The sequence below is a fragment of the Chiroxiphia lanceolata genome, chromosome 2 (genome assembly GCF_009829145.1).
Source record: "Chiroxiphia lanceolata isolate bChiLan1 chromosome 2, bChiLan1.pri, whole genome shotgun sequence".
NCBI lineage: Eukaryota > Metazoa > Chordata > Aves > Passeriformes > Pipridae > Chiroxiphia > Chiroxiphia lanceolata.
The window spans coordinates 83,789,679-83,811,184 of NC_045638.1; positions in this window are offsets into that span (position 1 = coordinate 83,789,679).

A 21,506-nucleotide genomic window follows, 5' to 3' on the forward strand; every position below is an offset into this window, starting at 1 on the left:
CCTTGTTGGTCATCTGGGTTAACAGCAAAAGACATCCTCAGCCCATTCCTGTTCCTCATTGTGCATCTGTTTAAGAACTTTGTGTTGATACTGTCCTTCTATTAGCCCAGTCTGTAATGATGTGGTTAAAACAACTCTGATTGATGATTGTTCTTCAGTTCAAACACAAAATACAATAGACTTCTATGTAATTAAACCTTTCAACTCTGCGGTGAATATTGACTGTAGAGCAGTACTTGACATTGATGGTTCATATACAGAACCTTATATGAGATGTGTCAGTTTTGCCTCATTTAAGGTACTCTCAGGGCAATATTGCAGGTGTTTTTACTGTCAAAGCTCTTACAGACATCTTCACAGTAACTTGATGCACTTACTGCAAATGAATTCACAAACAACATAATGAAAACATATGCTTTTCTTCTCTGCTTCCTAGAATTGGTATCAATTAGATCACAAGCTCTTTTCACAGGATGAGAGAGAGAGGAATCTGGATGTCTACAGTGTTGAATGCCTGTTGTTAATAGTGTTAGAAAGAGGTGAGGTATCTAGACACATATCTTATTTACCAGCATTGACCCGAACAAAAGAGCAGGCTTTAATTCTTAAAAAAAATAGACAAATGGCACACTGAAACAATGTGATAGAAAAATTTCTGAGCTGTTGCTTGGTAGTTTTTAGACAAAGAACTTGGTTTAAGTTGAGACCTACTCTGCAGCAATGCTCTCCAATGAATAAAATATGTGTCCTCACTTAGGTACTTTTTTCTAACATCTCGAGTTGTCTTGATGTGGTTAGGGTCACAGATGGGATGTTCTCTGTTAGTGGCAGTGTGACTGAGTCCTGTACTCTGTTTCCGGGCTGAGTTTTACATTCTGTGATAAAGTAGTCTGTCGATCAGACTGTCCCTCAGACAGGACCAGAGATGACATTTATTCCAGATAAGCTGCCAAGTTCTTAAGCTAGATGTTATGTAGAAAATCTCTGTTATATCCTGTTCTCCCCAGAAAGCGGCTTCACAGGAAGCATAAAGATGTGTTAGTGTTGAGCACTGTTAAATCCTCACATAGAGATGGACCTTGGGAGAAATTTGACAGTGTTTCCTTTTTCTCTGCATTCTACCCTATGCACTTCACTTTGTAGCAGAGAAGGGCTGTGCAGCTTATATGTGGGAATATGAATATGAGCACTACTGATCTTTGGAACAGGTGAATTGCAATGCTGTAGGTAGCGCTTTTTCTGTCTTGAGTGAGATCAGCTGTGGATAAACATTCCTTTGTTTTGAAGCTGTTTTTAGCACTGGTTCCTGTGTACTTCAATTGCCTTGAAGAAAGTTGCTCTACTGAGTTGGAATACTTGTGTTTATCTGGTCACAACGGAATATTAGGAGGAGAGTTGTCCTGTGAATTTTATTGAGAGAAATGGATGTGCATATGTAAAGGCATCCATCGTGAGACAGTTTTGATCCCTTTCCTCTAGGTTCACTTTTATGTTCTTAGTTCATTACCAAGAGTGTGTTTGTTCAATTTGTGCTTGATTTCTGTCTTTTCTTTTGATATTATCATGTTCTTTGATAAGGATAGGCCACTCATCTGTCATTCACATGATAGTATTCCTTCTAATTTTTTTGTATTCCAACAAGACAGTATTTATCCCCAAGAAGCTGCTAGCGACTGTAACTAGATTTCTTTTAGATATAATTTTCCTGATTTTTTTTCAATTTTCTTATAACATTGCCCTACTTTTTTCTAATATTAGACTTTATGCTTTATTGGATTAGATTACTATTATTGATTTTTCTTCTTTGTTTTCCAGAGATTTTAATGATTCTAAGAACTCATGCTTTTTCACTGGCTCTTCTGACCAGGTGCTGTATTTCTTTCTCTTTAAAAACTCAGCTGCTGTGTTCTTCTTTAATTTCTTTATTGCCTCCACAGTGAAGAATAGTCTAGATACATTTCCTCATTATTGGCCTATCTGTTTTATAAAGCAAGGGATTTATTCTAATTAATCCTTGTTCCTAACTAATTATTCGTAATTTCTTTCTATTTCTTCAGGACAACCAAATCTCCTGTATTGTCCTAAAATATTTTTCCTATGTAGGTTTGTTATTTCAGTGGCAAGGAAAGTTGCAGAACAGAAAACAATACTTTATAATTCTCTGATGTTCTGCTGAAATTTGGATTTCTTGTGCATAAAATATTGCTGCAGTCATTAGTTCATTTTTACTTTGCTTTTCTTCTTGATTTGGTGATGTGCTTGGTGATTTAGAGTAAGAGAATGGATACTCAAGTTTGAAAAAAAATCAGTGCACAAACCTAAAAATCTTAATGCTGTTTTTAGCACGTTGTTTCTTCTGCCTTAACTCTCTTCTTCAGGGAGCAATGCTAAGAGCTGATTTGAGATGCTACGGTCTCCCTGAGCTGAAGCAAATATATGTTAATAGTGCAGACATGAACTAGATTGTGTAACAGCAGGGGCTGATGTGAATCAATAGTTCCTTAACTTTCTGCATTGTGTAGATGTTTCCGAGGGGAAAGCACACAGACAATCATGGAATACTCTTGTTCATCAGAAGCTGAGGACACATTCCCTGCACGTCTGTTCTGGACACTTGTACACTTTGAAATTCAGGCAGCAGTTTGGGGCTATCTGTGCTTTGGTTCCTGTGTGTGTTTGAGTTACTGAAGTAGAAGTGAAAGACTTTCAAGGTGTGTAGGTGTGATTTGGAAGTTCTCTTACTGATAAATTTGATACCTTGCTCTTGAAAGCAGCTGCTTACAGTGAAACTTTTTTTTTTTTTGACTTTTGCTTTTGAAGTACAGCTCTAAAGTTTCATCCTCAAACATTGTCAGAAAACTAGTTGTTAAGAAACTGCATGAGGATGGAATCAAAGCCTTCCAGGTGTCCGAGAGTGAAGTTAGTGTTATCATTAGTATTACTAACTTAAACTTTGGTGTCTTTCTGAGTGGCCTTCTGAGAAGAGGTATTTCCCCTTGTCATCATTAGAAATTAGTCACTTGCTGTTGCTATACAATGGGGTAAGGTTTGTTGGGATCTCTTTGCTCTTTTTGACAGTAAAGGTAATAAAAGAGTAAAAAGAGAAGGAGCCAGAAATATTTATTGTCTGAAACCAGTACTTTTCTGAAATACTAGCTTCAATAAAAGTGTCTTTTCTCATTTCCAGAATTCAATTTAAATAATAATGCTGTGGATAAAGTTGCTCATCTGGAGATTAGACAAGTTGCCTGAGATGTGGAGAAATTCAGGGCAATACAAGTGCACTGACTGATTTAAAATATGTATGTCCCATCTCCAAATTCAGTACATTTCTTTCTTGGAAGTGCTTCCTAATTGAAAACACTGGTCTTCTTTGTACGACACTTTTTAATTTCAGCTTCCAAAGAACTTCATAATGCCAGACAACTTTCGCAATTCCTGTTGTTTTGGGAGAGACAATTGAAACACCAAGAAGTCAGCATGCTTTGCTACACTAGTACAGGACATAGGACTATAGCCAACGTCTCTTAGATACCTGCTCATATCCCTAAACACCTTCCATTTTCTCAGTTATTTCTATACACAGTAATATCAACAGGCTCTTCAGCTGGAAATCATCTCATTTATTTAGTGATATTATTTACAAACAGGTATTTTAAAGGCATATCTTACTTTGGGAGATTTCTATTACCTCTTATGGCAAGAAGGATGCTAGATTTGAAGATAAAATGCACGTATGGAAGGCAAGGTACTTGGGATCTAGTTCTGACTGTTTTGTCTGAATGGTTATTCCTGTGTCTTGATTTCAACAGTTCTGATGAATAAACTGTAAACAAGGTCTGACTCTATCAGTGCTTTGGGGCTGAAAACAAAATAACTGTATAATGTGAAAAACTGTTCTCACAAAGAAATTACTATGACAGAGCAAACAGTGCCAGATTTCTGTTCTTAGACTTGTTGTGAGACATTGGGAAACTCAGATGTAATCGCTGCCCTGCCTCAAAGGGATAACTGAGGGGATAAATATATTAAGACTTAAATGACCTGTGATGGTTGGCCATGGAAAGTCTACATGGAATTTGATACTAATCATTTGTCAGCTGTTGAATTTGATTAAACAAATATAATTTTGCTCAGTGTAAAATTCCCAATTCTAATGTAGCTTTCCCTTAAAAAGAAAAAAAGTGTCTGTACCCCATGTATCTAGATTAAACCTCAAAAGTGTGTTCAAAATAGCTTAGATGTTTCAATATAAAAATATTGCTTTTTTAATTACTTTTTTCTCCCATTACATTCTTTGGAGCTGACTTATAGAGGTATTTTAATGCTTGAGTTTGGCAATCGCCTACTAGCTGAATTGTCGTCCAAAAGTAAAATAAAAATATTATTATAACCCTTAAACTAGGAAACTAACATTTTATACAACAAAACAAGGTTAAAACTGGTTTCTTGCTAAATAGGATAGAAAGAGTTGGATGTCAGTAATTTCTGAAATTTCTTGGCAGAGTTTGAAACTGCTTTTTGACATGGTCGTAAGTTAACTACTGTGGAATTAGTCTCTGGTGCAAACCTAGACTATTTCAAGATGTGGTAAAAGACTGAGAATTAGTTTTCTTTACTTCATTTATCTCAGCAGTTCCCTGGTCTGAAACATGTTCCGAGGATGGTTTTTTGATTTAAATATTTACTTATTAATATGTTTAGCTTAACAAGAAAAACTGAACAACTACTGAATTTCTGGATGCTAGTTTTAGCTCTGAAGTTCAGGTTATAACATATCTTCCAGAAGGTCAGAGTTCCTCTTGTGGGGGTTTATTTTAGTATTTAGGATATATAAACTCCTCTTTGACTGGGTGATAGTCTTGGAGAAATTATGCAGGGGAAAGGGAGGGGCAGGCACTGATCTCTTCTCTCTGGTCACCAGTGACAGGACCCAAGGGAATGGACTGAAGCTGTGCCAGGGGAGTTTTAGAAAAAGGTTCTTCCTCCAGAGGGTGGCTGGGCACTGGAACAGGCTCCCCAGGGAAGTGGTCACAACATTAAGCCTCTCAGGCACATGATGTGACTCTTGGGAATGATCCTGTGCAGAGTTAAGGGTTGGACTCAATGATCCCTGCGGGTCCATTTCAACTCAAAGTATTCTGGGGTTTTGTGAAACTACATGAATGTGAAAATAGACAAGACATGGCAGAGTTCCCAGATTCCTCCTCTAGCAGCCACACTTCCAGGTGCTAGATGTTCTTCTGATGTTGAGGTTTTTTATGAAGTACCTCATCACCTTCAGAGCTGTCACCTTTCTCCAGAGGAGTAGCAGATCCCAGGGGTGACTGTGCTTAGGACAGAACTTAAGTGAAAGCAGTTAGTGAGAAGGGGAACTAAAGGGAACGGTGAACTTTCTTTTCGCTCTAAGACAGCTGGACTGGAGTCTCTGAAGGATTACTAGTTTGCAATGAATGCTAATTAAAAGAAATGGAGCCTATAGTTTTCCTCAAGCTTTCTGGTTTGTGAAGACACCTATGGATTACACACCTCATAAAATACTTGAATGTGAGCAATGATACTTTTGTACAAGTACATGAACAGAATATGATTCCAAGTTGCAGCTCCCTAGTGTTGCTGTAGTCCAAAGCAATTCAGAAAAATCTGGACTTGCATTCTTAACTCTCATGTGTCTTCAAATGAAATGGCAAAGGGCTGGAATCTGTTAAATGCAATTCACCACCTGGCTCATGTGCTTGATACAAAAAAAATACCCTTGGCTGTGCATGGTATATCACTCCAAAGGATACCTCCCAACCCCAGAACAGTGAGGGAGGTGATGGTTCAAAATAGTGAGATGAGATGATGAGATGAGATGATGAGATGAAGAGGCTCTTTACCAGAAGAACTGCCCACTTTCCAAGTCATACTTGGTTACGGGAAAAAGGCTGCCTGGGAAATTATTTTTTAAATTTCTGCTAAGGGAATCTGGGTTTGTCTCCAGCTGTGTGTTGTTCTCACTTTCCAAAGCTGAAAGTCTTTTCCTTTGATGACAGAACTTATTTTGATATAACTGATGTATCTTGTAACTGATGGGTTACTCCCGTCAGTTTGAGAGAAGAAAGCTACTGCTTGAACTAATATAAACCTGTGTTCATGGATTCACAGAGCTGAGATCATTACTAGCTTTCTGAAACCCATGAAGTGCAAAGATGATCTGTGCATCTGCTGCAAAATCAACATTGTGTATCAGAACAAGATAGCTTAGGGCTCTATGAAATAGTGGTCAGCTGCTGTCTCAAAATTTGGCTATTGTATACATTAAACAATTTCTATAAGTATTTTAGAAGAACATAAGCAAGCTTCCTACATTATTTTTATTTCTTTAGAACAATTAAATGAAAGTAAATCTCTGAGTCATGGTTCATACTGATACGTTTGGAAATCTGTTTCTCAGATGAGAGAAATAATGAAGCCTTTGCACACCATTTAGCTAAAAAAAAAGGGGGATAACTTCTCTTTATAGTGCATACAGAATCATGTTTTATGGTAACAGACTCGAGGAAGAACCAACTAATAACTGTGTACTGAAAGTAGCCGAGACTGTGGAGACTGGACACCTGGAAGACATTCACTGAATCTCCCTTGCAGTGAGGAGCAAGCATTTGCCTTTATTGTTGTTATTTCAGCTCCATGTTATGGACACACAAGTAGTTCCAACTTGAATTATTATTTGAATAATTAATATTATCTACCAAATTATAATTTTTAGAAATCTAAGCACAATAGAGACAGCTGGTTGACTATTCAATTTAAAGATAATACATGAAACTACATGAACTTGGCAGTGCTGACTGTAGGTGATGTCCCCTGATCTCACAGCTGGGTCTTGTAATAGAAAACATCTGTTTTCTATTATGTTGAGTGTATTTTAGCTACCTAGCTTTTCTACTGTTTCCAGTTTAAAAGTGTTACTTTTACAAATAAACCAGTTTCAATAGCCTTGTCTCTACTGAGTGATGAATCTTTATCTCTAGGGAACTGGAAACGAGCCTTACCAACACTGTAACAGTGCTTTGTCTGTCTGCAGAGTGCTGAAAATAATTGCTTCCTTTCTCTGGACAAGGACAGCTTTCTTTAGTCCCAGACCTCTTGCTCTGCTGTCTTCTGCACCTCCTGTGTTTTCCTCCCACTTACCACTTCAGCTGTGCCCTTGATTTATAGCGGTGTAACCCAGTGATCCTTCTATGAAGGCCAGGGAAGCATATAATATTCCAGTCATTATTATTATATATCACAACTAGAGAATGTTGTAAGGAAGTGAAATTGATATGTCATCATATTTATAGATAAATATATATAGATAGATTTTTTGCACATTCAGTACAAGTATTACACACTGATGGTATCTTTTCAGGTACCATGTCTCGTGTGATCAGGTGACTTCTTGATCCATAGCAGGCAGTGACAGTTTTCTTAATTTTATCATTTTAGACAGAATGTTAATGATTTTATGAAGAGAGTTTATGGAGCCCTTTGAAGATGCCTGACACATCTGATGTTGATTATAGTTTTTGTACCATATGCATAGAGCAAGAAAGCAAGTCTCCCAGTAATTCTAGTGATTTCTAACCTGGCTGTGTATGGACAAATATTGTAGAAATTATCTGTCTGTATAAATGTATTTGTATATAGGAAGAGCAGAAAACTTAGATAGTGCAATAGAAATCCATTTAAATAGGAACATACCCTCTGTTGCCATTAATCTGCTGAACAGTTTGGTATCTTTCCTCAGTCATTAAGTCATCTTTAAACAAGGTGCTGAAGGACTGTGATGTTACTGTTTTTTCTTGGCAGCTTAACTAACAAAGAAAACCAAATAAGTTAACCACAATCTCAACCACAGCAGAGATGCAACAGAAGTGAATGTCATTTCATAAACCTTATAAATATTTCCCATATCACTTACGCCTCCACACTGTAATTGCTGAGCTAAGGCTCCATGTCCCACATTAGGAAGAGGGCTGTATGAGGTCAGTCAAACACACCCCTACTGAGTTTTAAAATGCATAATTTTAAGTATGTTTGTTTGGAATCTGCATTTGTACTCTGTGAAGAGGGATTCACTCTGCACATCCCACACAGTAGTCAACTTAAACTCCATCCATTTCAAGCACATAAAAAATAAAGATTTACAGCTGCTGTCCGAAATGCTTATGGTTGCCTTGAAAATTCCTGCTTTTTCCCCACTCTACCCTCTTGGGGTTACAGAGGAGGGAAAGCAAATGTGAACAATATGTCTGCCACATATTGCTTTAATACTGTAGATTCTTTCCAGCGGAGATAGATGCTTGCCATGCAAATGGCACCTACCACAATGGGAAGCCTGATCTGTTTGAGGGCTCTTAACACCTCCACAACCCACTTAAATTCTCAAGTCCCCTCCAGGACCTTCTAGACTGAGGGACTCACTTCCTGTGTTTGATGCAAGCTGGGCATCATCATGATATGGCTAGATAGTTTCTCAATTGCAATTGCTCAAGGAATTGTTTTTCAGGGAAAAGGCATCAAGGATGAAAGAGACACCACTTATGCTGGGTTTGATCCTTGTCTATTCTGGATGCTGAGCATTTTCCATATTTTAATGTAGAAAAAACAGTGTTAGAGTAGAAACAAGGGTAGTAGGCTGAAAGGAGGAGAGGAGATGAGGTAGCTAAGTCTGTATGTCTTAATATGTATTTTATCTTGCTATAGAATTCACATCTGTGGTGCAACATAGTGGAATACAACTATTGGATAGGCTTGTTTTCTTTATATCTCATAACATAGTGCCTAGGGCAGTATTGCTCTTACTCGCTATGCAAGAATCACAGCCATAAATCACCCTCAAAACAAAAATGGATAAGTTGACATGTTTTGGGCAGTTAGCTGCTTAACACTCGGGCGCTTTTTTCACTTGTCCTCTCTGAATTAATCAAACAGGTACTACAGAGGTATTCTATTTGGCCCTAACTTAATTTTCCATTACACTGAATGCATGACTACCATGATATGCACTGACATCTCAGAGACTGAACCAAAAACATCTTATGCAAAAACATTAAATAATTACACAGAACTAAGGAACCAGTGTTTCCAAGTTTCTGCTAGAAATAATGTCTGTGTTTGGTGATTCTGGCCCCAGAAGGACTCATCTGCAGTATGCTCAAGAGGTGAAATCAGAATTCTCTCAGGATTTGAGGGAGATCATGGATCTTTGCAGGCTAAATGCTTCCATGAATTAAGTTGTACTACTTAGCTCCTATTTGATTTTAGAGCTCAGATATTTGATTTGGTTCCATCTTATTTAAACTGGAACGGTATCTACAACTATCCTTTTATTTGCACACTTGACTAGTGGTACCGCAGTTGAAAAGGATTGTTTCAGTAGGTCGTGTCAAGCAGAGTTTATGAAAACCTCACAGATCAAGCTTTCTGTTGTGGACCTGTCAAAATCCATGCTGTTCTGAGTTGCAAAAAGGACTGACTTTGATCAATGAGGAAAAAAATAAAAAGAAAAGACAAATAAACCATTATTGAATTCAAGGTTCAGTGCGAATCTCACATCTCCAAGGAAGCACAAATTACCTATATGATTTTATGTTGGATTTATTCTTTTAATATGCTTAGGAAGCTGTCCATTAAAAGATGCTTTCAGAATAAGAACTTTAAAAGGATAAGCGACTGCCTGGACACTGAATATCATCACCCCCTGTTAATACAATTACAAATATTTTTAGTCCATTTACAAACTTGTATTATATTTTATATGTCAAGTAAAATGTCATTTATATACTCAACAGATAAACCTTCTACACTTTAAATTTTCCTCGCCTAACAAAGGCAACAAGATAGTCTATGTGTCTTAAATTCTACTTCTTTGTAATCATTGAATCTTTTTAATGAAACAACTCAAGAAAAGACTGGAAAAATCTGAAGAGCTCATGTTATTAGTCACACAGATGGGCTAAGAATATTATGCAGACAAATTGCATGCTGCCTGCTTAGGTCAACAGATTGCCCATTAAGGATAGATAATCTCATAATGATTTAGGATGCATTTGTGGGCAGAGGCGAGCGGAAGTTCTGGGCAAAGTTGTTCACACTGAGTTGGAGTAATACCAGTGGATGATAATTTATCACCTAGAGCCCATAGAAGTGAATTGCAGCTAGCTAGTTTGACATACTACTCAACCTACCATGCCAGAAATGGGCAGCTGTATAAAAGCCTCTGCTGAATTATACTCTGAGAATGCTTTGTGTTGGCTCTTCTCCATGGTGAGAATTGTGAAGGGCATGAAGTAAATGTGCCACATCACCCTAAAGTCAGATTTGTACTTCTTATGACTTTTACCTCTATTCCTTTTTTTGCAAAGTAAATGCTAGCACTGATGCTGATGCTTGTATTCCAAGCCAGAGGACTAATTTTTGGTTATTTGATGTTACAGCCAAAGAAAATACTACCCCTTAAACACAGAAGGCCCAAAACAAGGGATCATACCACTATCAAGCCTTAAAATACAGTTCTAATTCTTACTCCAAATCTAGACTTTAACTTGTGTTCTAGATATATAGCACTTGAGATGAGTATTAGTAGGTTGCAATGAAATAAATAATGAAGTTGATAAAGAACTGTGGTTTGGCTCACTTACTTTATATTAGTAAATATCCTTAATTCTGTTTTCTCTGCGTATTTCATTGTGTGTTATACCAACTGAGAAACAGATATGGTGTTTTATTTGTGTATTTCTAATGCTTATAAGACACTTGTCCTATATGTCCTGATTTATGCATCACTATTTGATATGAATAGTTATTAAAGTCTTTTTTTTGTGTTGAAACTGAAGTATTTATTAAGTCATTATCTCAGAATGCTTCACACTGACATTTTTGCTTCCATCATGGTATTAACTGGGAGCTACGTATTCAAAAAGACTGCTCAAAGTGAATTCTGAAGGTGTTTCCCAAGCATGTGCTCTGTACTGGGGACAAAAGATGTTTTTGGAACTGCATTTCCTTTTTGTAAGCTCCCTTCAAAAGGTTACATGAAAGTGCTAGAAATATTTTGATTTATAAACTATGACAGAAATGGAATATATATTTGAGGTCTTTGAACAGTTGTGAACTTCTGTAGGAATGCTGCAGCAGTGAACTACAACAGGACCGGTAATGGATCCACGGTTGCATTCTTCCATTTACTAATGACACTAAAATAACTGAGTTTGGTCAGTTTGGTCAATTTGGTCTCTTAAGACTTTTATTATACAAAATAACTAATAGCAATTACAAAATTTCAAAGACATTCAGACATTATTTGTACATCAATAATGCTTACTAATCTCTGATTAGCTCAGGATCCCTATGGGCTTGGTACTATGCTTCCTTCTTCCCTGTTAAGCTGACAACATAAGTAAGAACCAAAATAGAATTTTTTTTCCCTCTTGTATTGTCCCACTGGCATAATCTGAAGTATTTTAAAATACTTTATATGCAAAGACATTTTAAAAACCCTATAAATCAAACAGAAACTAACATCATAGTCTGGCTGGGAGAATTAAAACAATGAAATAAAGAATGAAAGTAAAAAAATACTTGCTGGCATCCAAAGGATTGTGATATCCTTTGTACAGATTCACTTTTCTAGACCTACCCTGTGTGTCTGGATCCTCAAAACATCCAATGTTATTTAGACAAGAGATCTGAACTTACACTACTTCTTTTGTTTCTAAGGCTGTATTCAGATTCTCCACAGGAAGAATAACCCTGTGTCAAGCTCTGATTTACTGTGACAAGACTACTTCTTGCAGGCAAGCTGACTTGTTTTCTCTACACTCAGTGGAGAAGAGCAATGCAGGTGTGATGCTGAGATCACAGAAATCCTTGCCTCAGAATTTGTGCCAAGATTCTTGAAAGTCTGGTTGTACAGTTAAAAATTATTGGTTGTTATTGTTTCTACTTGCCTGCTAAAGGGTAGTGATAACCAGTGCTAGATGTCTTCAGCTGAGAAGTAAATTGCTTTAGTTTTATGACTAACAAGCAATAAACTGTTATGCTGCCACAAGAAAATCACTTTTGTATATATAGCCTTACCCAAGCTGTTCTTTTTGCACATTGTATTTTTTCATTAGACACAATACGTTTAAGCAGAGCACAATATAAGTGCTTCTTTTTCAAAGTAGCATACCCTTCACTTTTTTAAAAAAAGAAGTATTGATGGGTTTTTTTAGATATTAAAGGTAACAATTGTTGAGCTCCTTCTAAAGAATAAGACAAACCAGAAAAGCTGTAAGAGAGCCAGGTAAAATATTCAGCTAGGAGACACTCTTGGTGGCTTTGGGACTGGGAATTTATGACACTAAACAGTTTCATATGAATTGTTTCTCTAAATAAATTCTGTCCTTAAGAATAAGGCAGACAGAAGGTGACATTTAGACTGACCTTCCAAGAAAACCAATTTTGTTTTATTATTTTAACAAGACCTACAGATGTTTGTGAGAGCATCTGCTAAATTTACCCTGATTTTGAAGTTTGATACAACAAATTAATGCTCAGTACATTAATATTAATTATTAATAGGTTTTTAAATAAAATCTTGACCTGTTCTGGTTGGGCAAAGGCCATAAATCCCTGACCTATGCTTCATCATACTGTGAATTCAAAAAAATTACTATTGTAAGGTTAATTGCATTAACTCAGCTTAGTAGTCTGTAGTTAACTAACTCAGTGTCTGTAGTTAGGAGTGATTTGGTTACTTTATTTCACATTAGTGCAAAATTTGCAAATTATAACAGCTTTCAAAACTGCATAAAAATCAGTGCTCTGGAGAACCATATAACTACTTGTCAACATGTGTCATTATGGGTCATAGTTATTGATACTATGAAAAAAATGAATGTTAACCATTTCTTTTCCAAAATGTGCATGTTTATAAAGGAAGAGACCATTCTAATGGCACTCACAATGTCACAGTCACCTGTGATAGTCACAGTCACAGTCACAGTCACAATCTATAACTTTGTAAAGCTTCCCACATTTTGTATAAAACCATTTGTGAGCTAAATGCATTTAGATTTGCAATCCTGTGAATTGTTTTATGCACAGCAAACATATTAATGAGATTCAGGTGTCTGAAACATTTTTCTATGTGTGTTCTCTTGACTGTCCTTGGACCTACTGAAAGGTCCTAAAGGAAGGGAAGGAGTATCATAGAATAGTTTGGGCTGGAAGGAACCTAAAGGATCGTCTTGTTCCAACACCCTTGCCATGAGCAGGGATAACCAGATCAGGTTACTCAAAGCCCCGTCCAACCTGGCCTTGAACATTTCCAGGGATGAGGAGTCCACAGCTTCTCTCTGGGCAAGCTGTGCCAGTGCCTCACCCCCCTCATAGTAAAGAATTTCTTCCTAATACTCTCTCTCAGATTAAAGCCATTACCTCTTTTCCAGTCACCACATTCCGCTGTAAAATGTTCCTCTCCCTCCTTGTAGGACCCTTTAGGTACTGAAAGGCTCCTAGAATGTCTCCCTGGAGCCTTCTCTCCTCCCAGCTGAACAACCCTAACTCTCTCATCCTTATTCATAGGAGAGGTGCTCCAGCCCTCTCATCATCTTTGTGGCCTGCTCTGGGCTTGCTCCAGCAGGTCCATGTCCTTTTTATGTTGGAGACCCCAGAGCTGGATGCAGCGTGGCTTATGACAGCTAAATAATTACTGCCTCCAATTGTCCTGTCCCTGCTGTACTGGGGATGGAGCTGTTCATGAATTATTTGACACTCTAAGCACATTAAAGGTAAATGGGCTTAACTCATGAGGCTAATAAGTCAATGGACCACCTCACTGATAGAAGGGACAATGAAGCTGGAAGCACTGAACAGGTCAATGCTGTTCTATTGTTGCTGCTTTCACTTAATCAGTTGGAGTACAAGGAGCAATTTACCAGAGCAGCATGGGGCTCATCATTGTACAAGTACACAGCCTCAGTCTTTGTCCTGTTTCATCCTTGAGACTGCAATCTTGCTAATCTCACAACCATTGTAGCCCAGCAAGACTGATACTGTTACTAAAATGTAGAAAAAACTCCCATAACTTTTAGAAGTTTTATTCATCCTGTATTACAAAGTGCATACTAATAGGGTCACTGTCAATTTTGTCTTTCGTTTCTGTGTTTGTTTGTTGTTTTCTTTTTTTTTTTTTTTTCCCCTCAGTTTTACCACTGGAAGTTTAGAGACTGTATAAGTTAAAAAAGGGAAAAAGGCTAGGCGGGGAGACAGGGGAAGAAAGAAATACACATATCCCTAAAAATTCTGTAGTTAAAACAAAAATTAAATTGAGTTCAAGGTCCCAGTCATTACTGCTGCTTGGTTTGTTCATTAAGGGTAACAGCCCCCTCTTCCATTCTGTCCTGAATGAATTCTATCTCAAAAAAGTCTCAGATTCCAGAAGCATGTGTGATTAACAGAAAAGAGCATGGTAAGAGTAGGAAAAAGCATAAGGACAGGTGAGTAGTTGATATATTTCTGCTGACAATCTACTGCAGAAACAGATCAATAGCCTACTCCCTTTTTCTGTGATAAAGACCTCTGCTAATTCCTACATGAACAGTAGTCTTATGGTACTTTTCCTGAGAAAGGACTACGCTGCTTAGCTTTACTTCCGGTTTTCTTCAAGGCAAGACTTTATGGCAGCTGACAAGTGGTAGAGAACCATCTGGGTTGGGGTAGATGCATAGATGGAAAGAAAACATACCTGCTGCACCAGAAACACAACAGATGCATCCTTATGCTCACTGGAGGGCAAATGGTCAGCTTCCAATGGACCTGACCATTGCACACATAACTGGACAACACGCTATATCTGTTGCTGAAGCAATACTATGATTAATATGGGTCAGAAAATGTCTGCTCTCTCCTTCCCTGTTAAAATTTCCAAGTACTTAATTCTGTTTGATATGTTTGCTAATTTCTCCTTTCCAAGGCATTCGTGATGGATTTAGTGGGATGATAAATATTTTGATTTATCCTCTGGGGTTAATTAAAATTTATTTCAAACATAGGTTTGAAGATAACAGGCCAGATCTCTGTAGGACACATACCTTATTTTTCATCAATTAATGTGAATGCATGTTAATTGATGTTTTGGTAATACCTCCGAGATCTGCTATTTTAAGGTGATGCATAGAGTTGTCTTTGCAATGTTTCCTGACAGGTCCTTTCAACTGATCAACTCAGTGTGTCTATTATGGAGTGAATGCTTTGATTTTCTCTTTTCTTTATGGCCCTTAGTAGCTGAACCTTAAAAGTAACGACTAAGAGTGGTAAAAATAGAAGATTATGCAATTATTATATAACAAATATGACAAGTTCCAATTCAGAGGATTCCAAAAGAGGGTGGGAACAAGCAGAACAAAAATAAAAAAGTTCAAGGAAATATAGTTTGGTTCTCATCAGGCTTCTTCTAAAAGCAAGGGAGAGCGTGAGAAAGAACAATTCCTAATGTTTAAATATCACAGGATAACCAATCATAATGCTTAATTTAGAGCCAGAGAAAGGAATTCACGTGTTAGTATGCCTGTGCACTGTAGGTTTATTAATCTGATTCATCAGAGGTTGTAGGAGCTAGTTTGAATTTCATGGAACAAGTAAGCGTGAGGAAGAATTTTTTCTCTTTTCCCCGGTGAAATTTTTACTTTACAAATATTATAACAGAGCATAAATATGCCTTGGACCAAAACAACTGCTGAAAAAATTTTTCATCCTAGTCCCTTCTACTAGGTGACTTTGTAACAGCAGCAACATCCAATTTTCAGTGAAATAATTTTAATTAAATAAAAAAATAAATCCAACCTTTGAAGTGATGTTCTTCTCCTTCCACTGGGCTAAACAAAGGGTTAATTATCAGGAGATGGAAGAGATTTTTTTTATTTTTGTAGTGAACTGGAATGTTTTCTCCTCCCTTTACTTTATCCCCTCTCGTTTGTTGCAAAAGGATTGAACAGTATTGAGAAAATGGGAGAATGATCAGCAGAGAAAACTACCCATCTGAAATTTTATTTTGAAAGAGAAAGTAATTTTTTTCTTCACTTTATTTTTTCCTTAATAATTGTCACTGGGAAGAAACATAGAGAATTGAAAATAGAGCAAAATGTGAACTTTTTTCCCTCTGAAACATTCCACTGAATTCCTCCCTTCTCTTTTACCCTTCATCTGCTGTAGCTAACATGCAAGCTTTCTTGATGTTGTAGTCTGATTTTGAAGGAATGGTCTAAATATTTATTAGACACTTTAAATTTATTATTATACTTTCCTGTGCAACTCATCTAGTGTCACTTATAGGTCGCTTATCTCTCTGGAAAGAGCTTTGAAAGAAGTAAACAAAGGAAAGCATAAGAAATGTCTTCCAGGACCATGGAGTGCCAAACAGGCGTATGTGGGCTTGTTTTTGAAACTGTTCTTGACTTTTAAGGCCTCTTAACTTCTGACAGTTCCACCTCGCTTCTTCAAAAGAGTCACATTTAGTGATCTTGGGCTCCTTATGCAAAAAATGAATTATTTGTGGAGATGTCTGCTTGGATAGAAGAGAAGTTTCGTGGATAAAGCTTAGATAGGTAAGGGGAGCTCACTGATACCACGCTGGAGATACCATTCTCTGTCCCACCCTACACAAATTCCCTGGAACGGTGCTCCAGCTGTTCCCTATCTACTGTTCAAGAGCTGATCTGACTGAGACAGGTCTGTTCTCTGAATCCACATTGTCATGTGGATAGATGCCTTTTTTCCTGCCTCTAGTGAGCACTGCCAGCTCATGAAACACTCAGGAAAATGTGAACACGAGACAGCACTTGACCAGAGAGGAGATGGGAGTCCTGACTGCTGACTGCTTCTTTCAGCAATCTCCTGGATTTGACTCAATTAGCAGCAGCATAACTCTTACTTTATAAATTAGCATATTCAAACAGCCGCTGCATTTTTTTAAAACTGAGACAGTTTTGGAAAGCAATCAATAGGAGCAAGAGATGCATCAGCCAGTCCAAATGTGAAAGTAATAATGAAAAAATTGCACTTTTTCTACAGTCCCCTTCATGTTTTTCCCATGTTAATTAAGACTTCAACACTCTTGCCAGCTAATTGTGGCATGAGAATATGAAGAATCTTGCCCAAGGTCACACAGGAAGGAACTAGAATCTCCCGGGAGTCTCTGTCTTGCAACAGCAAACTTCCCTGCTGGAGTTAGAGGAAACAACAGTGCTGCTTAATTGAATTGGCATTCTGTGTCCCATTCTGTTCCCTGGAAGCTGCAGAAATCTAATATCAGTAAAGGCAAAATATTCAGGTTCTCTGATCCAGTATTTGATTTGAACCAGATGCCCTTTTTGTTCCCTAATAAAGGCTCATTCCCTTTGGGAATAACTCCTTGGCATATAAAAAATTCTTCTGGAGGAAATGCTACTGGGCTTGGCAGGTCTCAGGAGAAAGCTAAATAAAGACAGACAGAGTGAGTGAGAGGTGACATTTCAAAGCAGTGCAAAACTGTCTTGGGAACCTTTTCTACCCTGCAGCTGAAGCCTCCATCATCTGAAATCTGGTATTTTTGGGTGCTGCTGCTAGTGTTTGTTTATTTTTGAATGATATTTTATGCTTTAAGTTTCAGAAATGGGGATCACTTTGCAGATCACTTATGAGAAATTGTCTCTTTTCCCAGGCACTGCCCAAAAAGCAGGTTTGTTGTTTTATTTTCTTTTTTATTGTGACTGTTGGCTGTCACTGTTTATCTTTCTCTGGCAACCTTTCAGTCCCAGTACTCCCTCCAATCTGCAGCTAGTTAACTGTGAACATATTTAATTAAAGCTGCATCTTACAGCAGGAAATGTATTAGCAGTCTGTATATGATTGGGGGAGGGTATTAACCTTAGAGTGTTTTAGGACTCTCACTATAAATTATCATGACATCCCCATATGCCTTCTTTTGACAGAAGCTGTAGCCAGCTACAAAATGTAGACTGAAGTCTGTGAGCTGAGAGAAAACTGCTCCCTAATCAACTTTGTCTTAATTGTAAAGCACTGTGACTGGAGTCATTCTTTAGGTTTGTGTTACCAGATTTTGTACTTCCTCATGTAAAATACTTCAGTGATGAAAGTTAATAGTAACACCTGTTATTGACTTGCGTCAGCACAGTCAGCAGAAAATGGGAAAGAGGGAATACAAAATAGAAAAAATCCATATATAGATTTGGAGGCACCATCCAAAAAAAAAAAAGTCAATGTTACCATATTAACTAATAAGAGGAAAAAGGATTATCTTTGGACATGTAATCATGTCCTGGTTCTGGCTAGGTTATTCTATACCACCTCATAACATTGCTGGGGGCAGGGGGAAGAGAGTGTCTTCTGAGGAGGAGGGGTTCCTTCCGCTCAAGTAAGTGTGGTAGAAGGACCAGTTGGCACCAGTTCCAAGCCAGAGGGGGCAGTGGGGGTAGCACAGCTGTGGTGGGGTTGGGTCAAGTTATGCAGTGAGTATTTTTGCATCACTCTCTTTTTTCTACACATTTGTTACTAATATCATTGCTGTTACTGTTTGCTTTCTTATCTCATTGCTGTTCTTACCTCAACCTGCGATCTTTGTTTTTTGTGCCTCCAGTTCTCCTCCTCGGTCCATCACAGGAAAGCGAGGGGCAGCGTGGTTTGGAGAGTCTCAGTGGGAGCACTACACAGGGGAGCATCATTCCTAACCCATGACAAATTTCCTGAGAGGAGTTCATTTGTTTCCTATTTCTCTGTCGAATGCACACAAACACTTACCATCAGTGTTCCCTGGCTAGGCGTTGAACTTGTTGGTTCAGGCCAGGCTCTTTCACCTGTAAATATTAGAATTCTTCACAACCCAAATATACATCCCCTGTTATTACAGCCTCTGTCTCTCTTCTGCTGCTTATCAATGAGCCAGAAAAACATTGTCACAATATTTTCACCTTTTACTACCTTTGGTGAGATTCTCTTGACAGAAAAACTTAAGCCAGTGCCTACAACTACTGTGAATTTAGAAATGGCATCAAATGTGCCTGTAACTTTAGAAAGAGAGAGTGGCAGAACACTGAGGTTAATTTTAGAAATTGTTATTGATTTTGATGTTTTCAAACTTTCATTTCAACTAGATAAACTGTTATGCAGAAGGTCTGTAGTAGGAGATCACTGTTAATATAGTAAGAGTAGTAGGTTTCTTTACAGGTTGTATCAAGGCATAATGGAAATTCAAATTGGCCAAATTGGTGCAAAAAAAGGAAATCTTTGGTAAATCACAGCTTTGTTTATTTGCAGACAGGGTAGTCATAGCCTAATGAAAATAATAAATTCCTGTCAATGACTATAGGTTTGACATCATAATTTTACAAATTATGGTTACAATATTTTCACAGTGAGATAAAGGGGTTCTTTTGTCTGTTGGATACCTGCAGAAGTGGGGGCTACGAAGGGGTCATCATCAATGAATTACTCATTTGGATACACTATTTCCAGGCTCTTTCTCAAGTTTATATTGTTCATCCTTTCCCTTTCTAGGGCTGCTTTTTGTCAAATCTATGCAGTGATTAGGAGTAGGGGAGATACTGCTTTTCAGGACCACCCCAGTGTTTGAGTGCACAGCAGGCCTTAATGTTCTGACCAGCCACTGGGGTCTCTACTCCATGCACCTTCTGACCATTTCTCTAGGAGCTCTGTTTAAACTCAGACTGTGTCTTTATGTCTTACCTGAGCTATGCTGTAGGCATACATTCTAGCTCTGTCTGGATTTTGTTGATTTGTCTCTGGTCTTGCCTCCAGCAAGATCTCTTGCTGCTCTGGGCATCTTAGATACATGTTGGACTGGATTCATCGCCTTCCTTTGTCTGGGCCTGCAGATGAATCGGCTTTTATCAGCATCCTGGTCTGATCAGATAGCTGGGACCTGCAGCAAGCCTCTGCTGTGACCACCTGAAGCTTCCAGCTCATCTTCCCCTGTGCAACAGCCTCGATCTTGCTGCTCCCTAATAGGGGAAACATTTGGTTTCATTTTTGCAGAAATGCTAAGTAGGAGCTTAGGTGTTATTTTATGAACAGCCAGATCTCAAACTCCATTCAATCGATAGATATCTTAATTAAAAATTGTCAGAACTGAAGTGGAAGCTAATTTCAAGATGCTTAGCATTCAAGAGAGAGAGGGAAATGAGATGGGGAAAATGAGATATATTTCATTCCAGAATCCTGATATTCTGATTGCATTAAACATGAGTCTATTAGTGAGAAGTATTGCTAAATGGTGGGGAAGGAAGGGGAGAGAGGACAGAAGTTAAATGCAACTTTTAGAGAGGATAAAGCAGAATTTGGATAGGTTAGACTTGGTTGGTTATATGAAAGACTTTACAATGCAATTTGAAGAAGAAAGTCCTTTACCAATGAGATGTGTTCGGGAAATGGAGAAAAGGCAACATGCATTTCCCATCAGCAAACAATATTCAATAATGTAACTATTTTCTCTGATAAGATTTCTGGATTTTGCTTAAAAAAGGAGATGCAATAAATTTCCCTTATCTTGACTTCAGTAAAGAATTTTAAAACAACAAACAAAATGCTGTGATATATTGAACAACATATTTCTACCAGAAGGAAGGGAGTATCAATGCCATTGACCAAGGCTCTGGAAAGCTGTTTGTGATTGTGGTCTACTCCCAGGAAGGAGCCATGACCCAGACTTGGTACACATCTGGGACGTAAGACTTTAGACCACCCCAGAAAATATCCTTGTTCCATGTTTGGCATATCAAAGCATAGTTTAAATGGACGGGTCATGGTGTTGGGAAGGAAGAACTGAAAAAAAGAAATTAAACTGAATTTGGAACAAATTCAGGATAGATTTCAGAGAACCAAAATATACTTAAGCTGGAAAGCAGGAGAAAGTATATAGATTCTGAAGAATGAAGCTGTGTGATGATCGTTCAGCAGTAACAGGAGGAACAGAACTGAAATTAGAATGAATTTTAAGAAATAACTTAAACACTTTATGAAATAAACCTCCCTAAGAGGTTCCTCAAAGGTCTGAGTACACTGACAGAAGAGATTTCTTCCAGTCACGTTATTTTTTTTCCGTGGACTGAGAACAGATTGATTTTGACAGAGCACAAGACTATTTGGCAACTCTGACAATCGTTGTTTCCACTTTTTACTTGTATGTGGTCTATTCTTTATTCTTGTGTCCTTCACTTTCTCACACAACATTTCAGACTGTTTAATCTTCACCTGAATAACGAGAAATATTTATGTTCTGCCAAATTAGCTGGTCCTGTGTTATTGGTTAATGGATGACTTACGGAGATGATTTTCCATTACTGAGCAGTGGTAAGACTGCATTCACTGTAGTATATAGAAAGTCAACACAATGCAAAATTATGATCTCGACTCCAAATAGATGTTTGTACCTATTTTCACAGACACTTATCTTAAAAATTCTGTTTACCAGCCTCCTA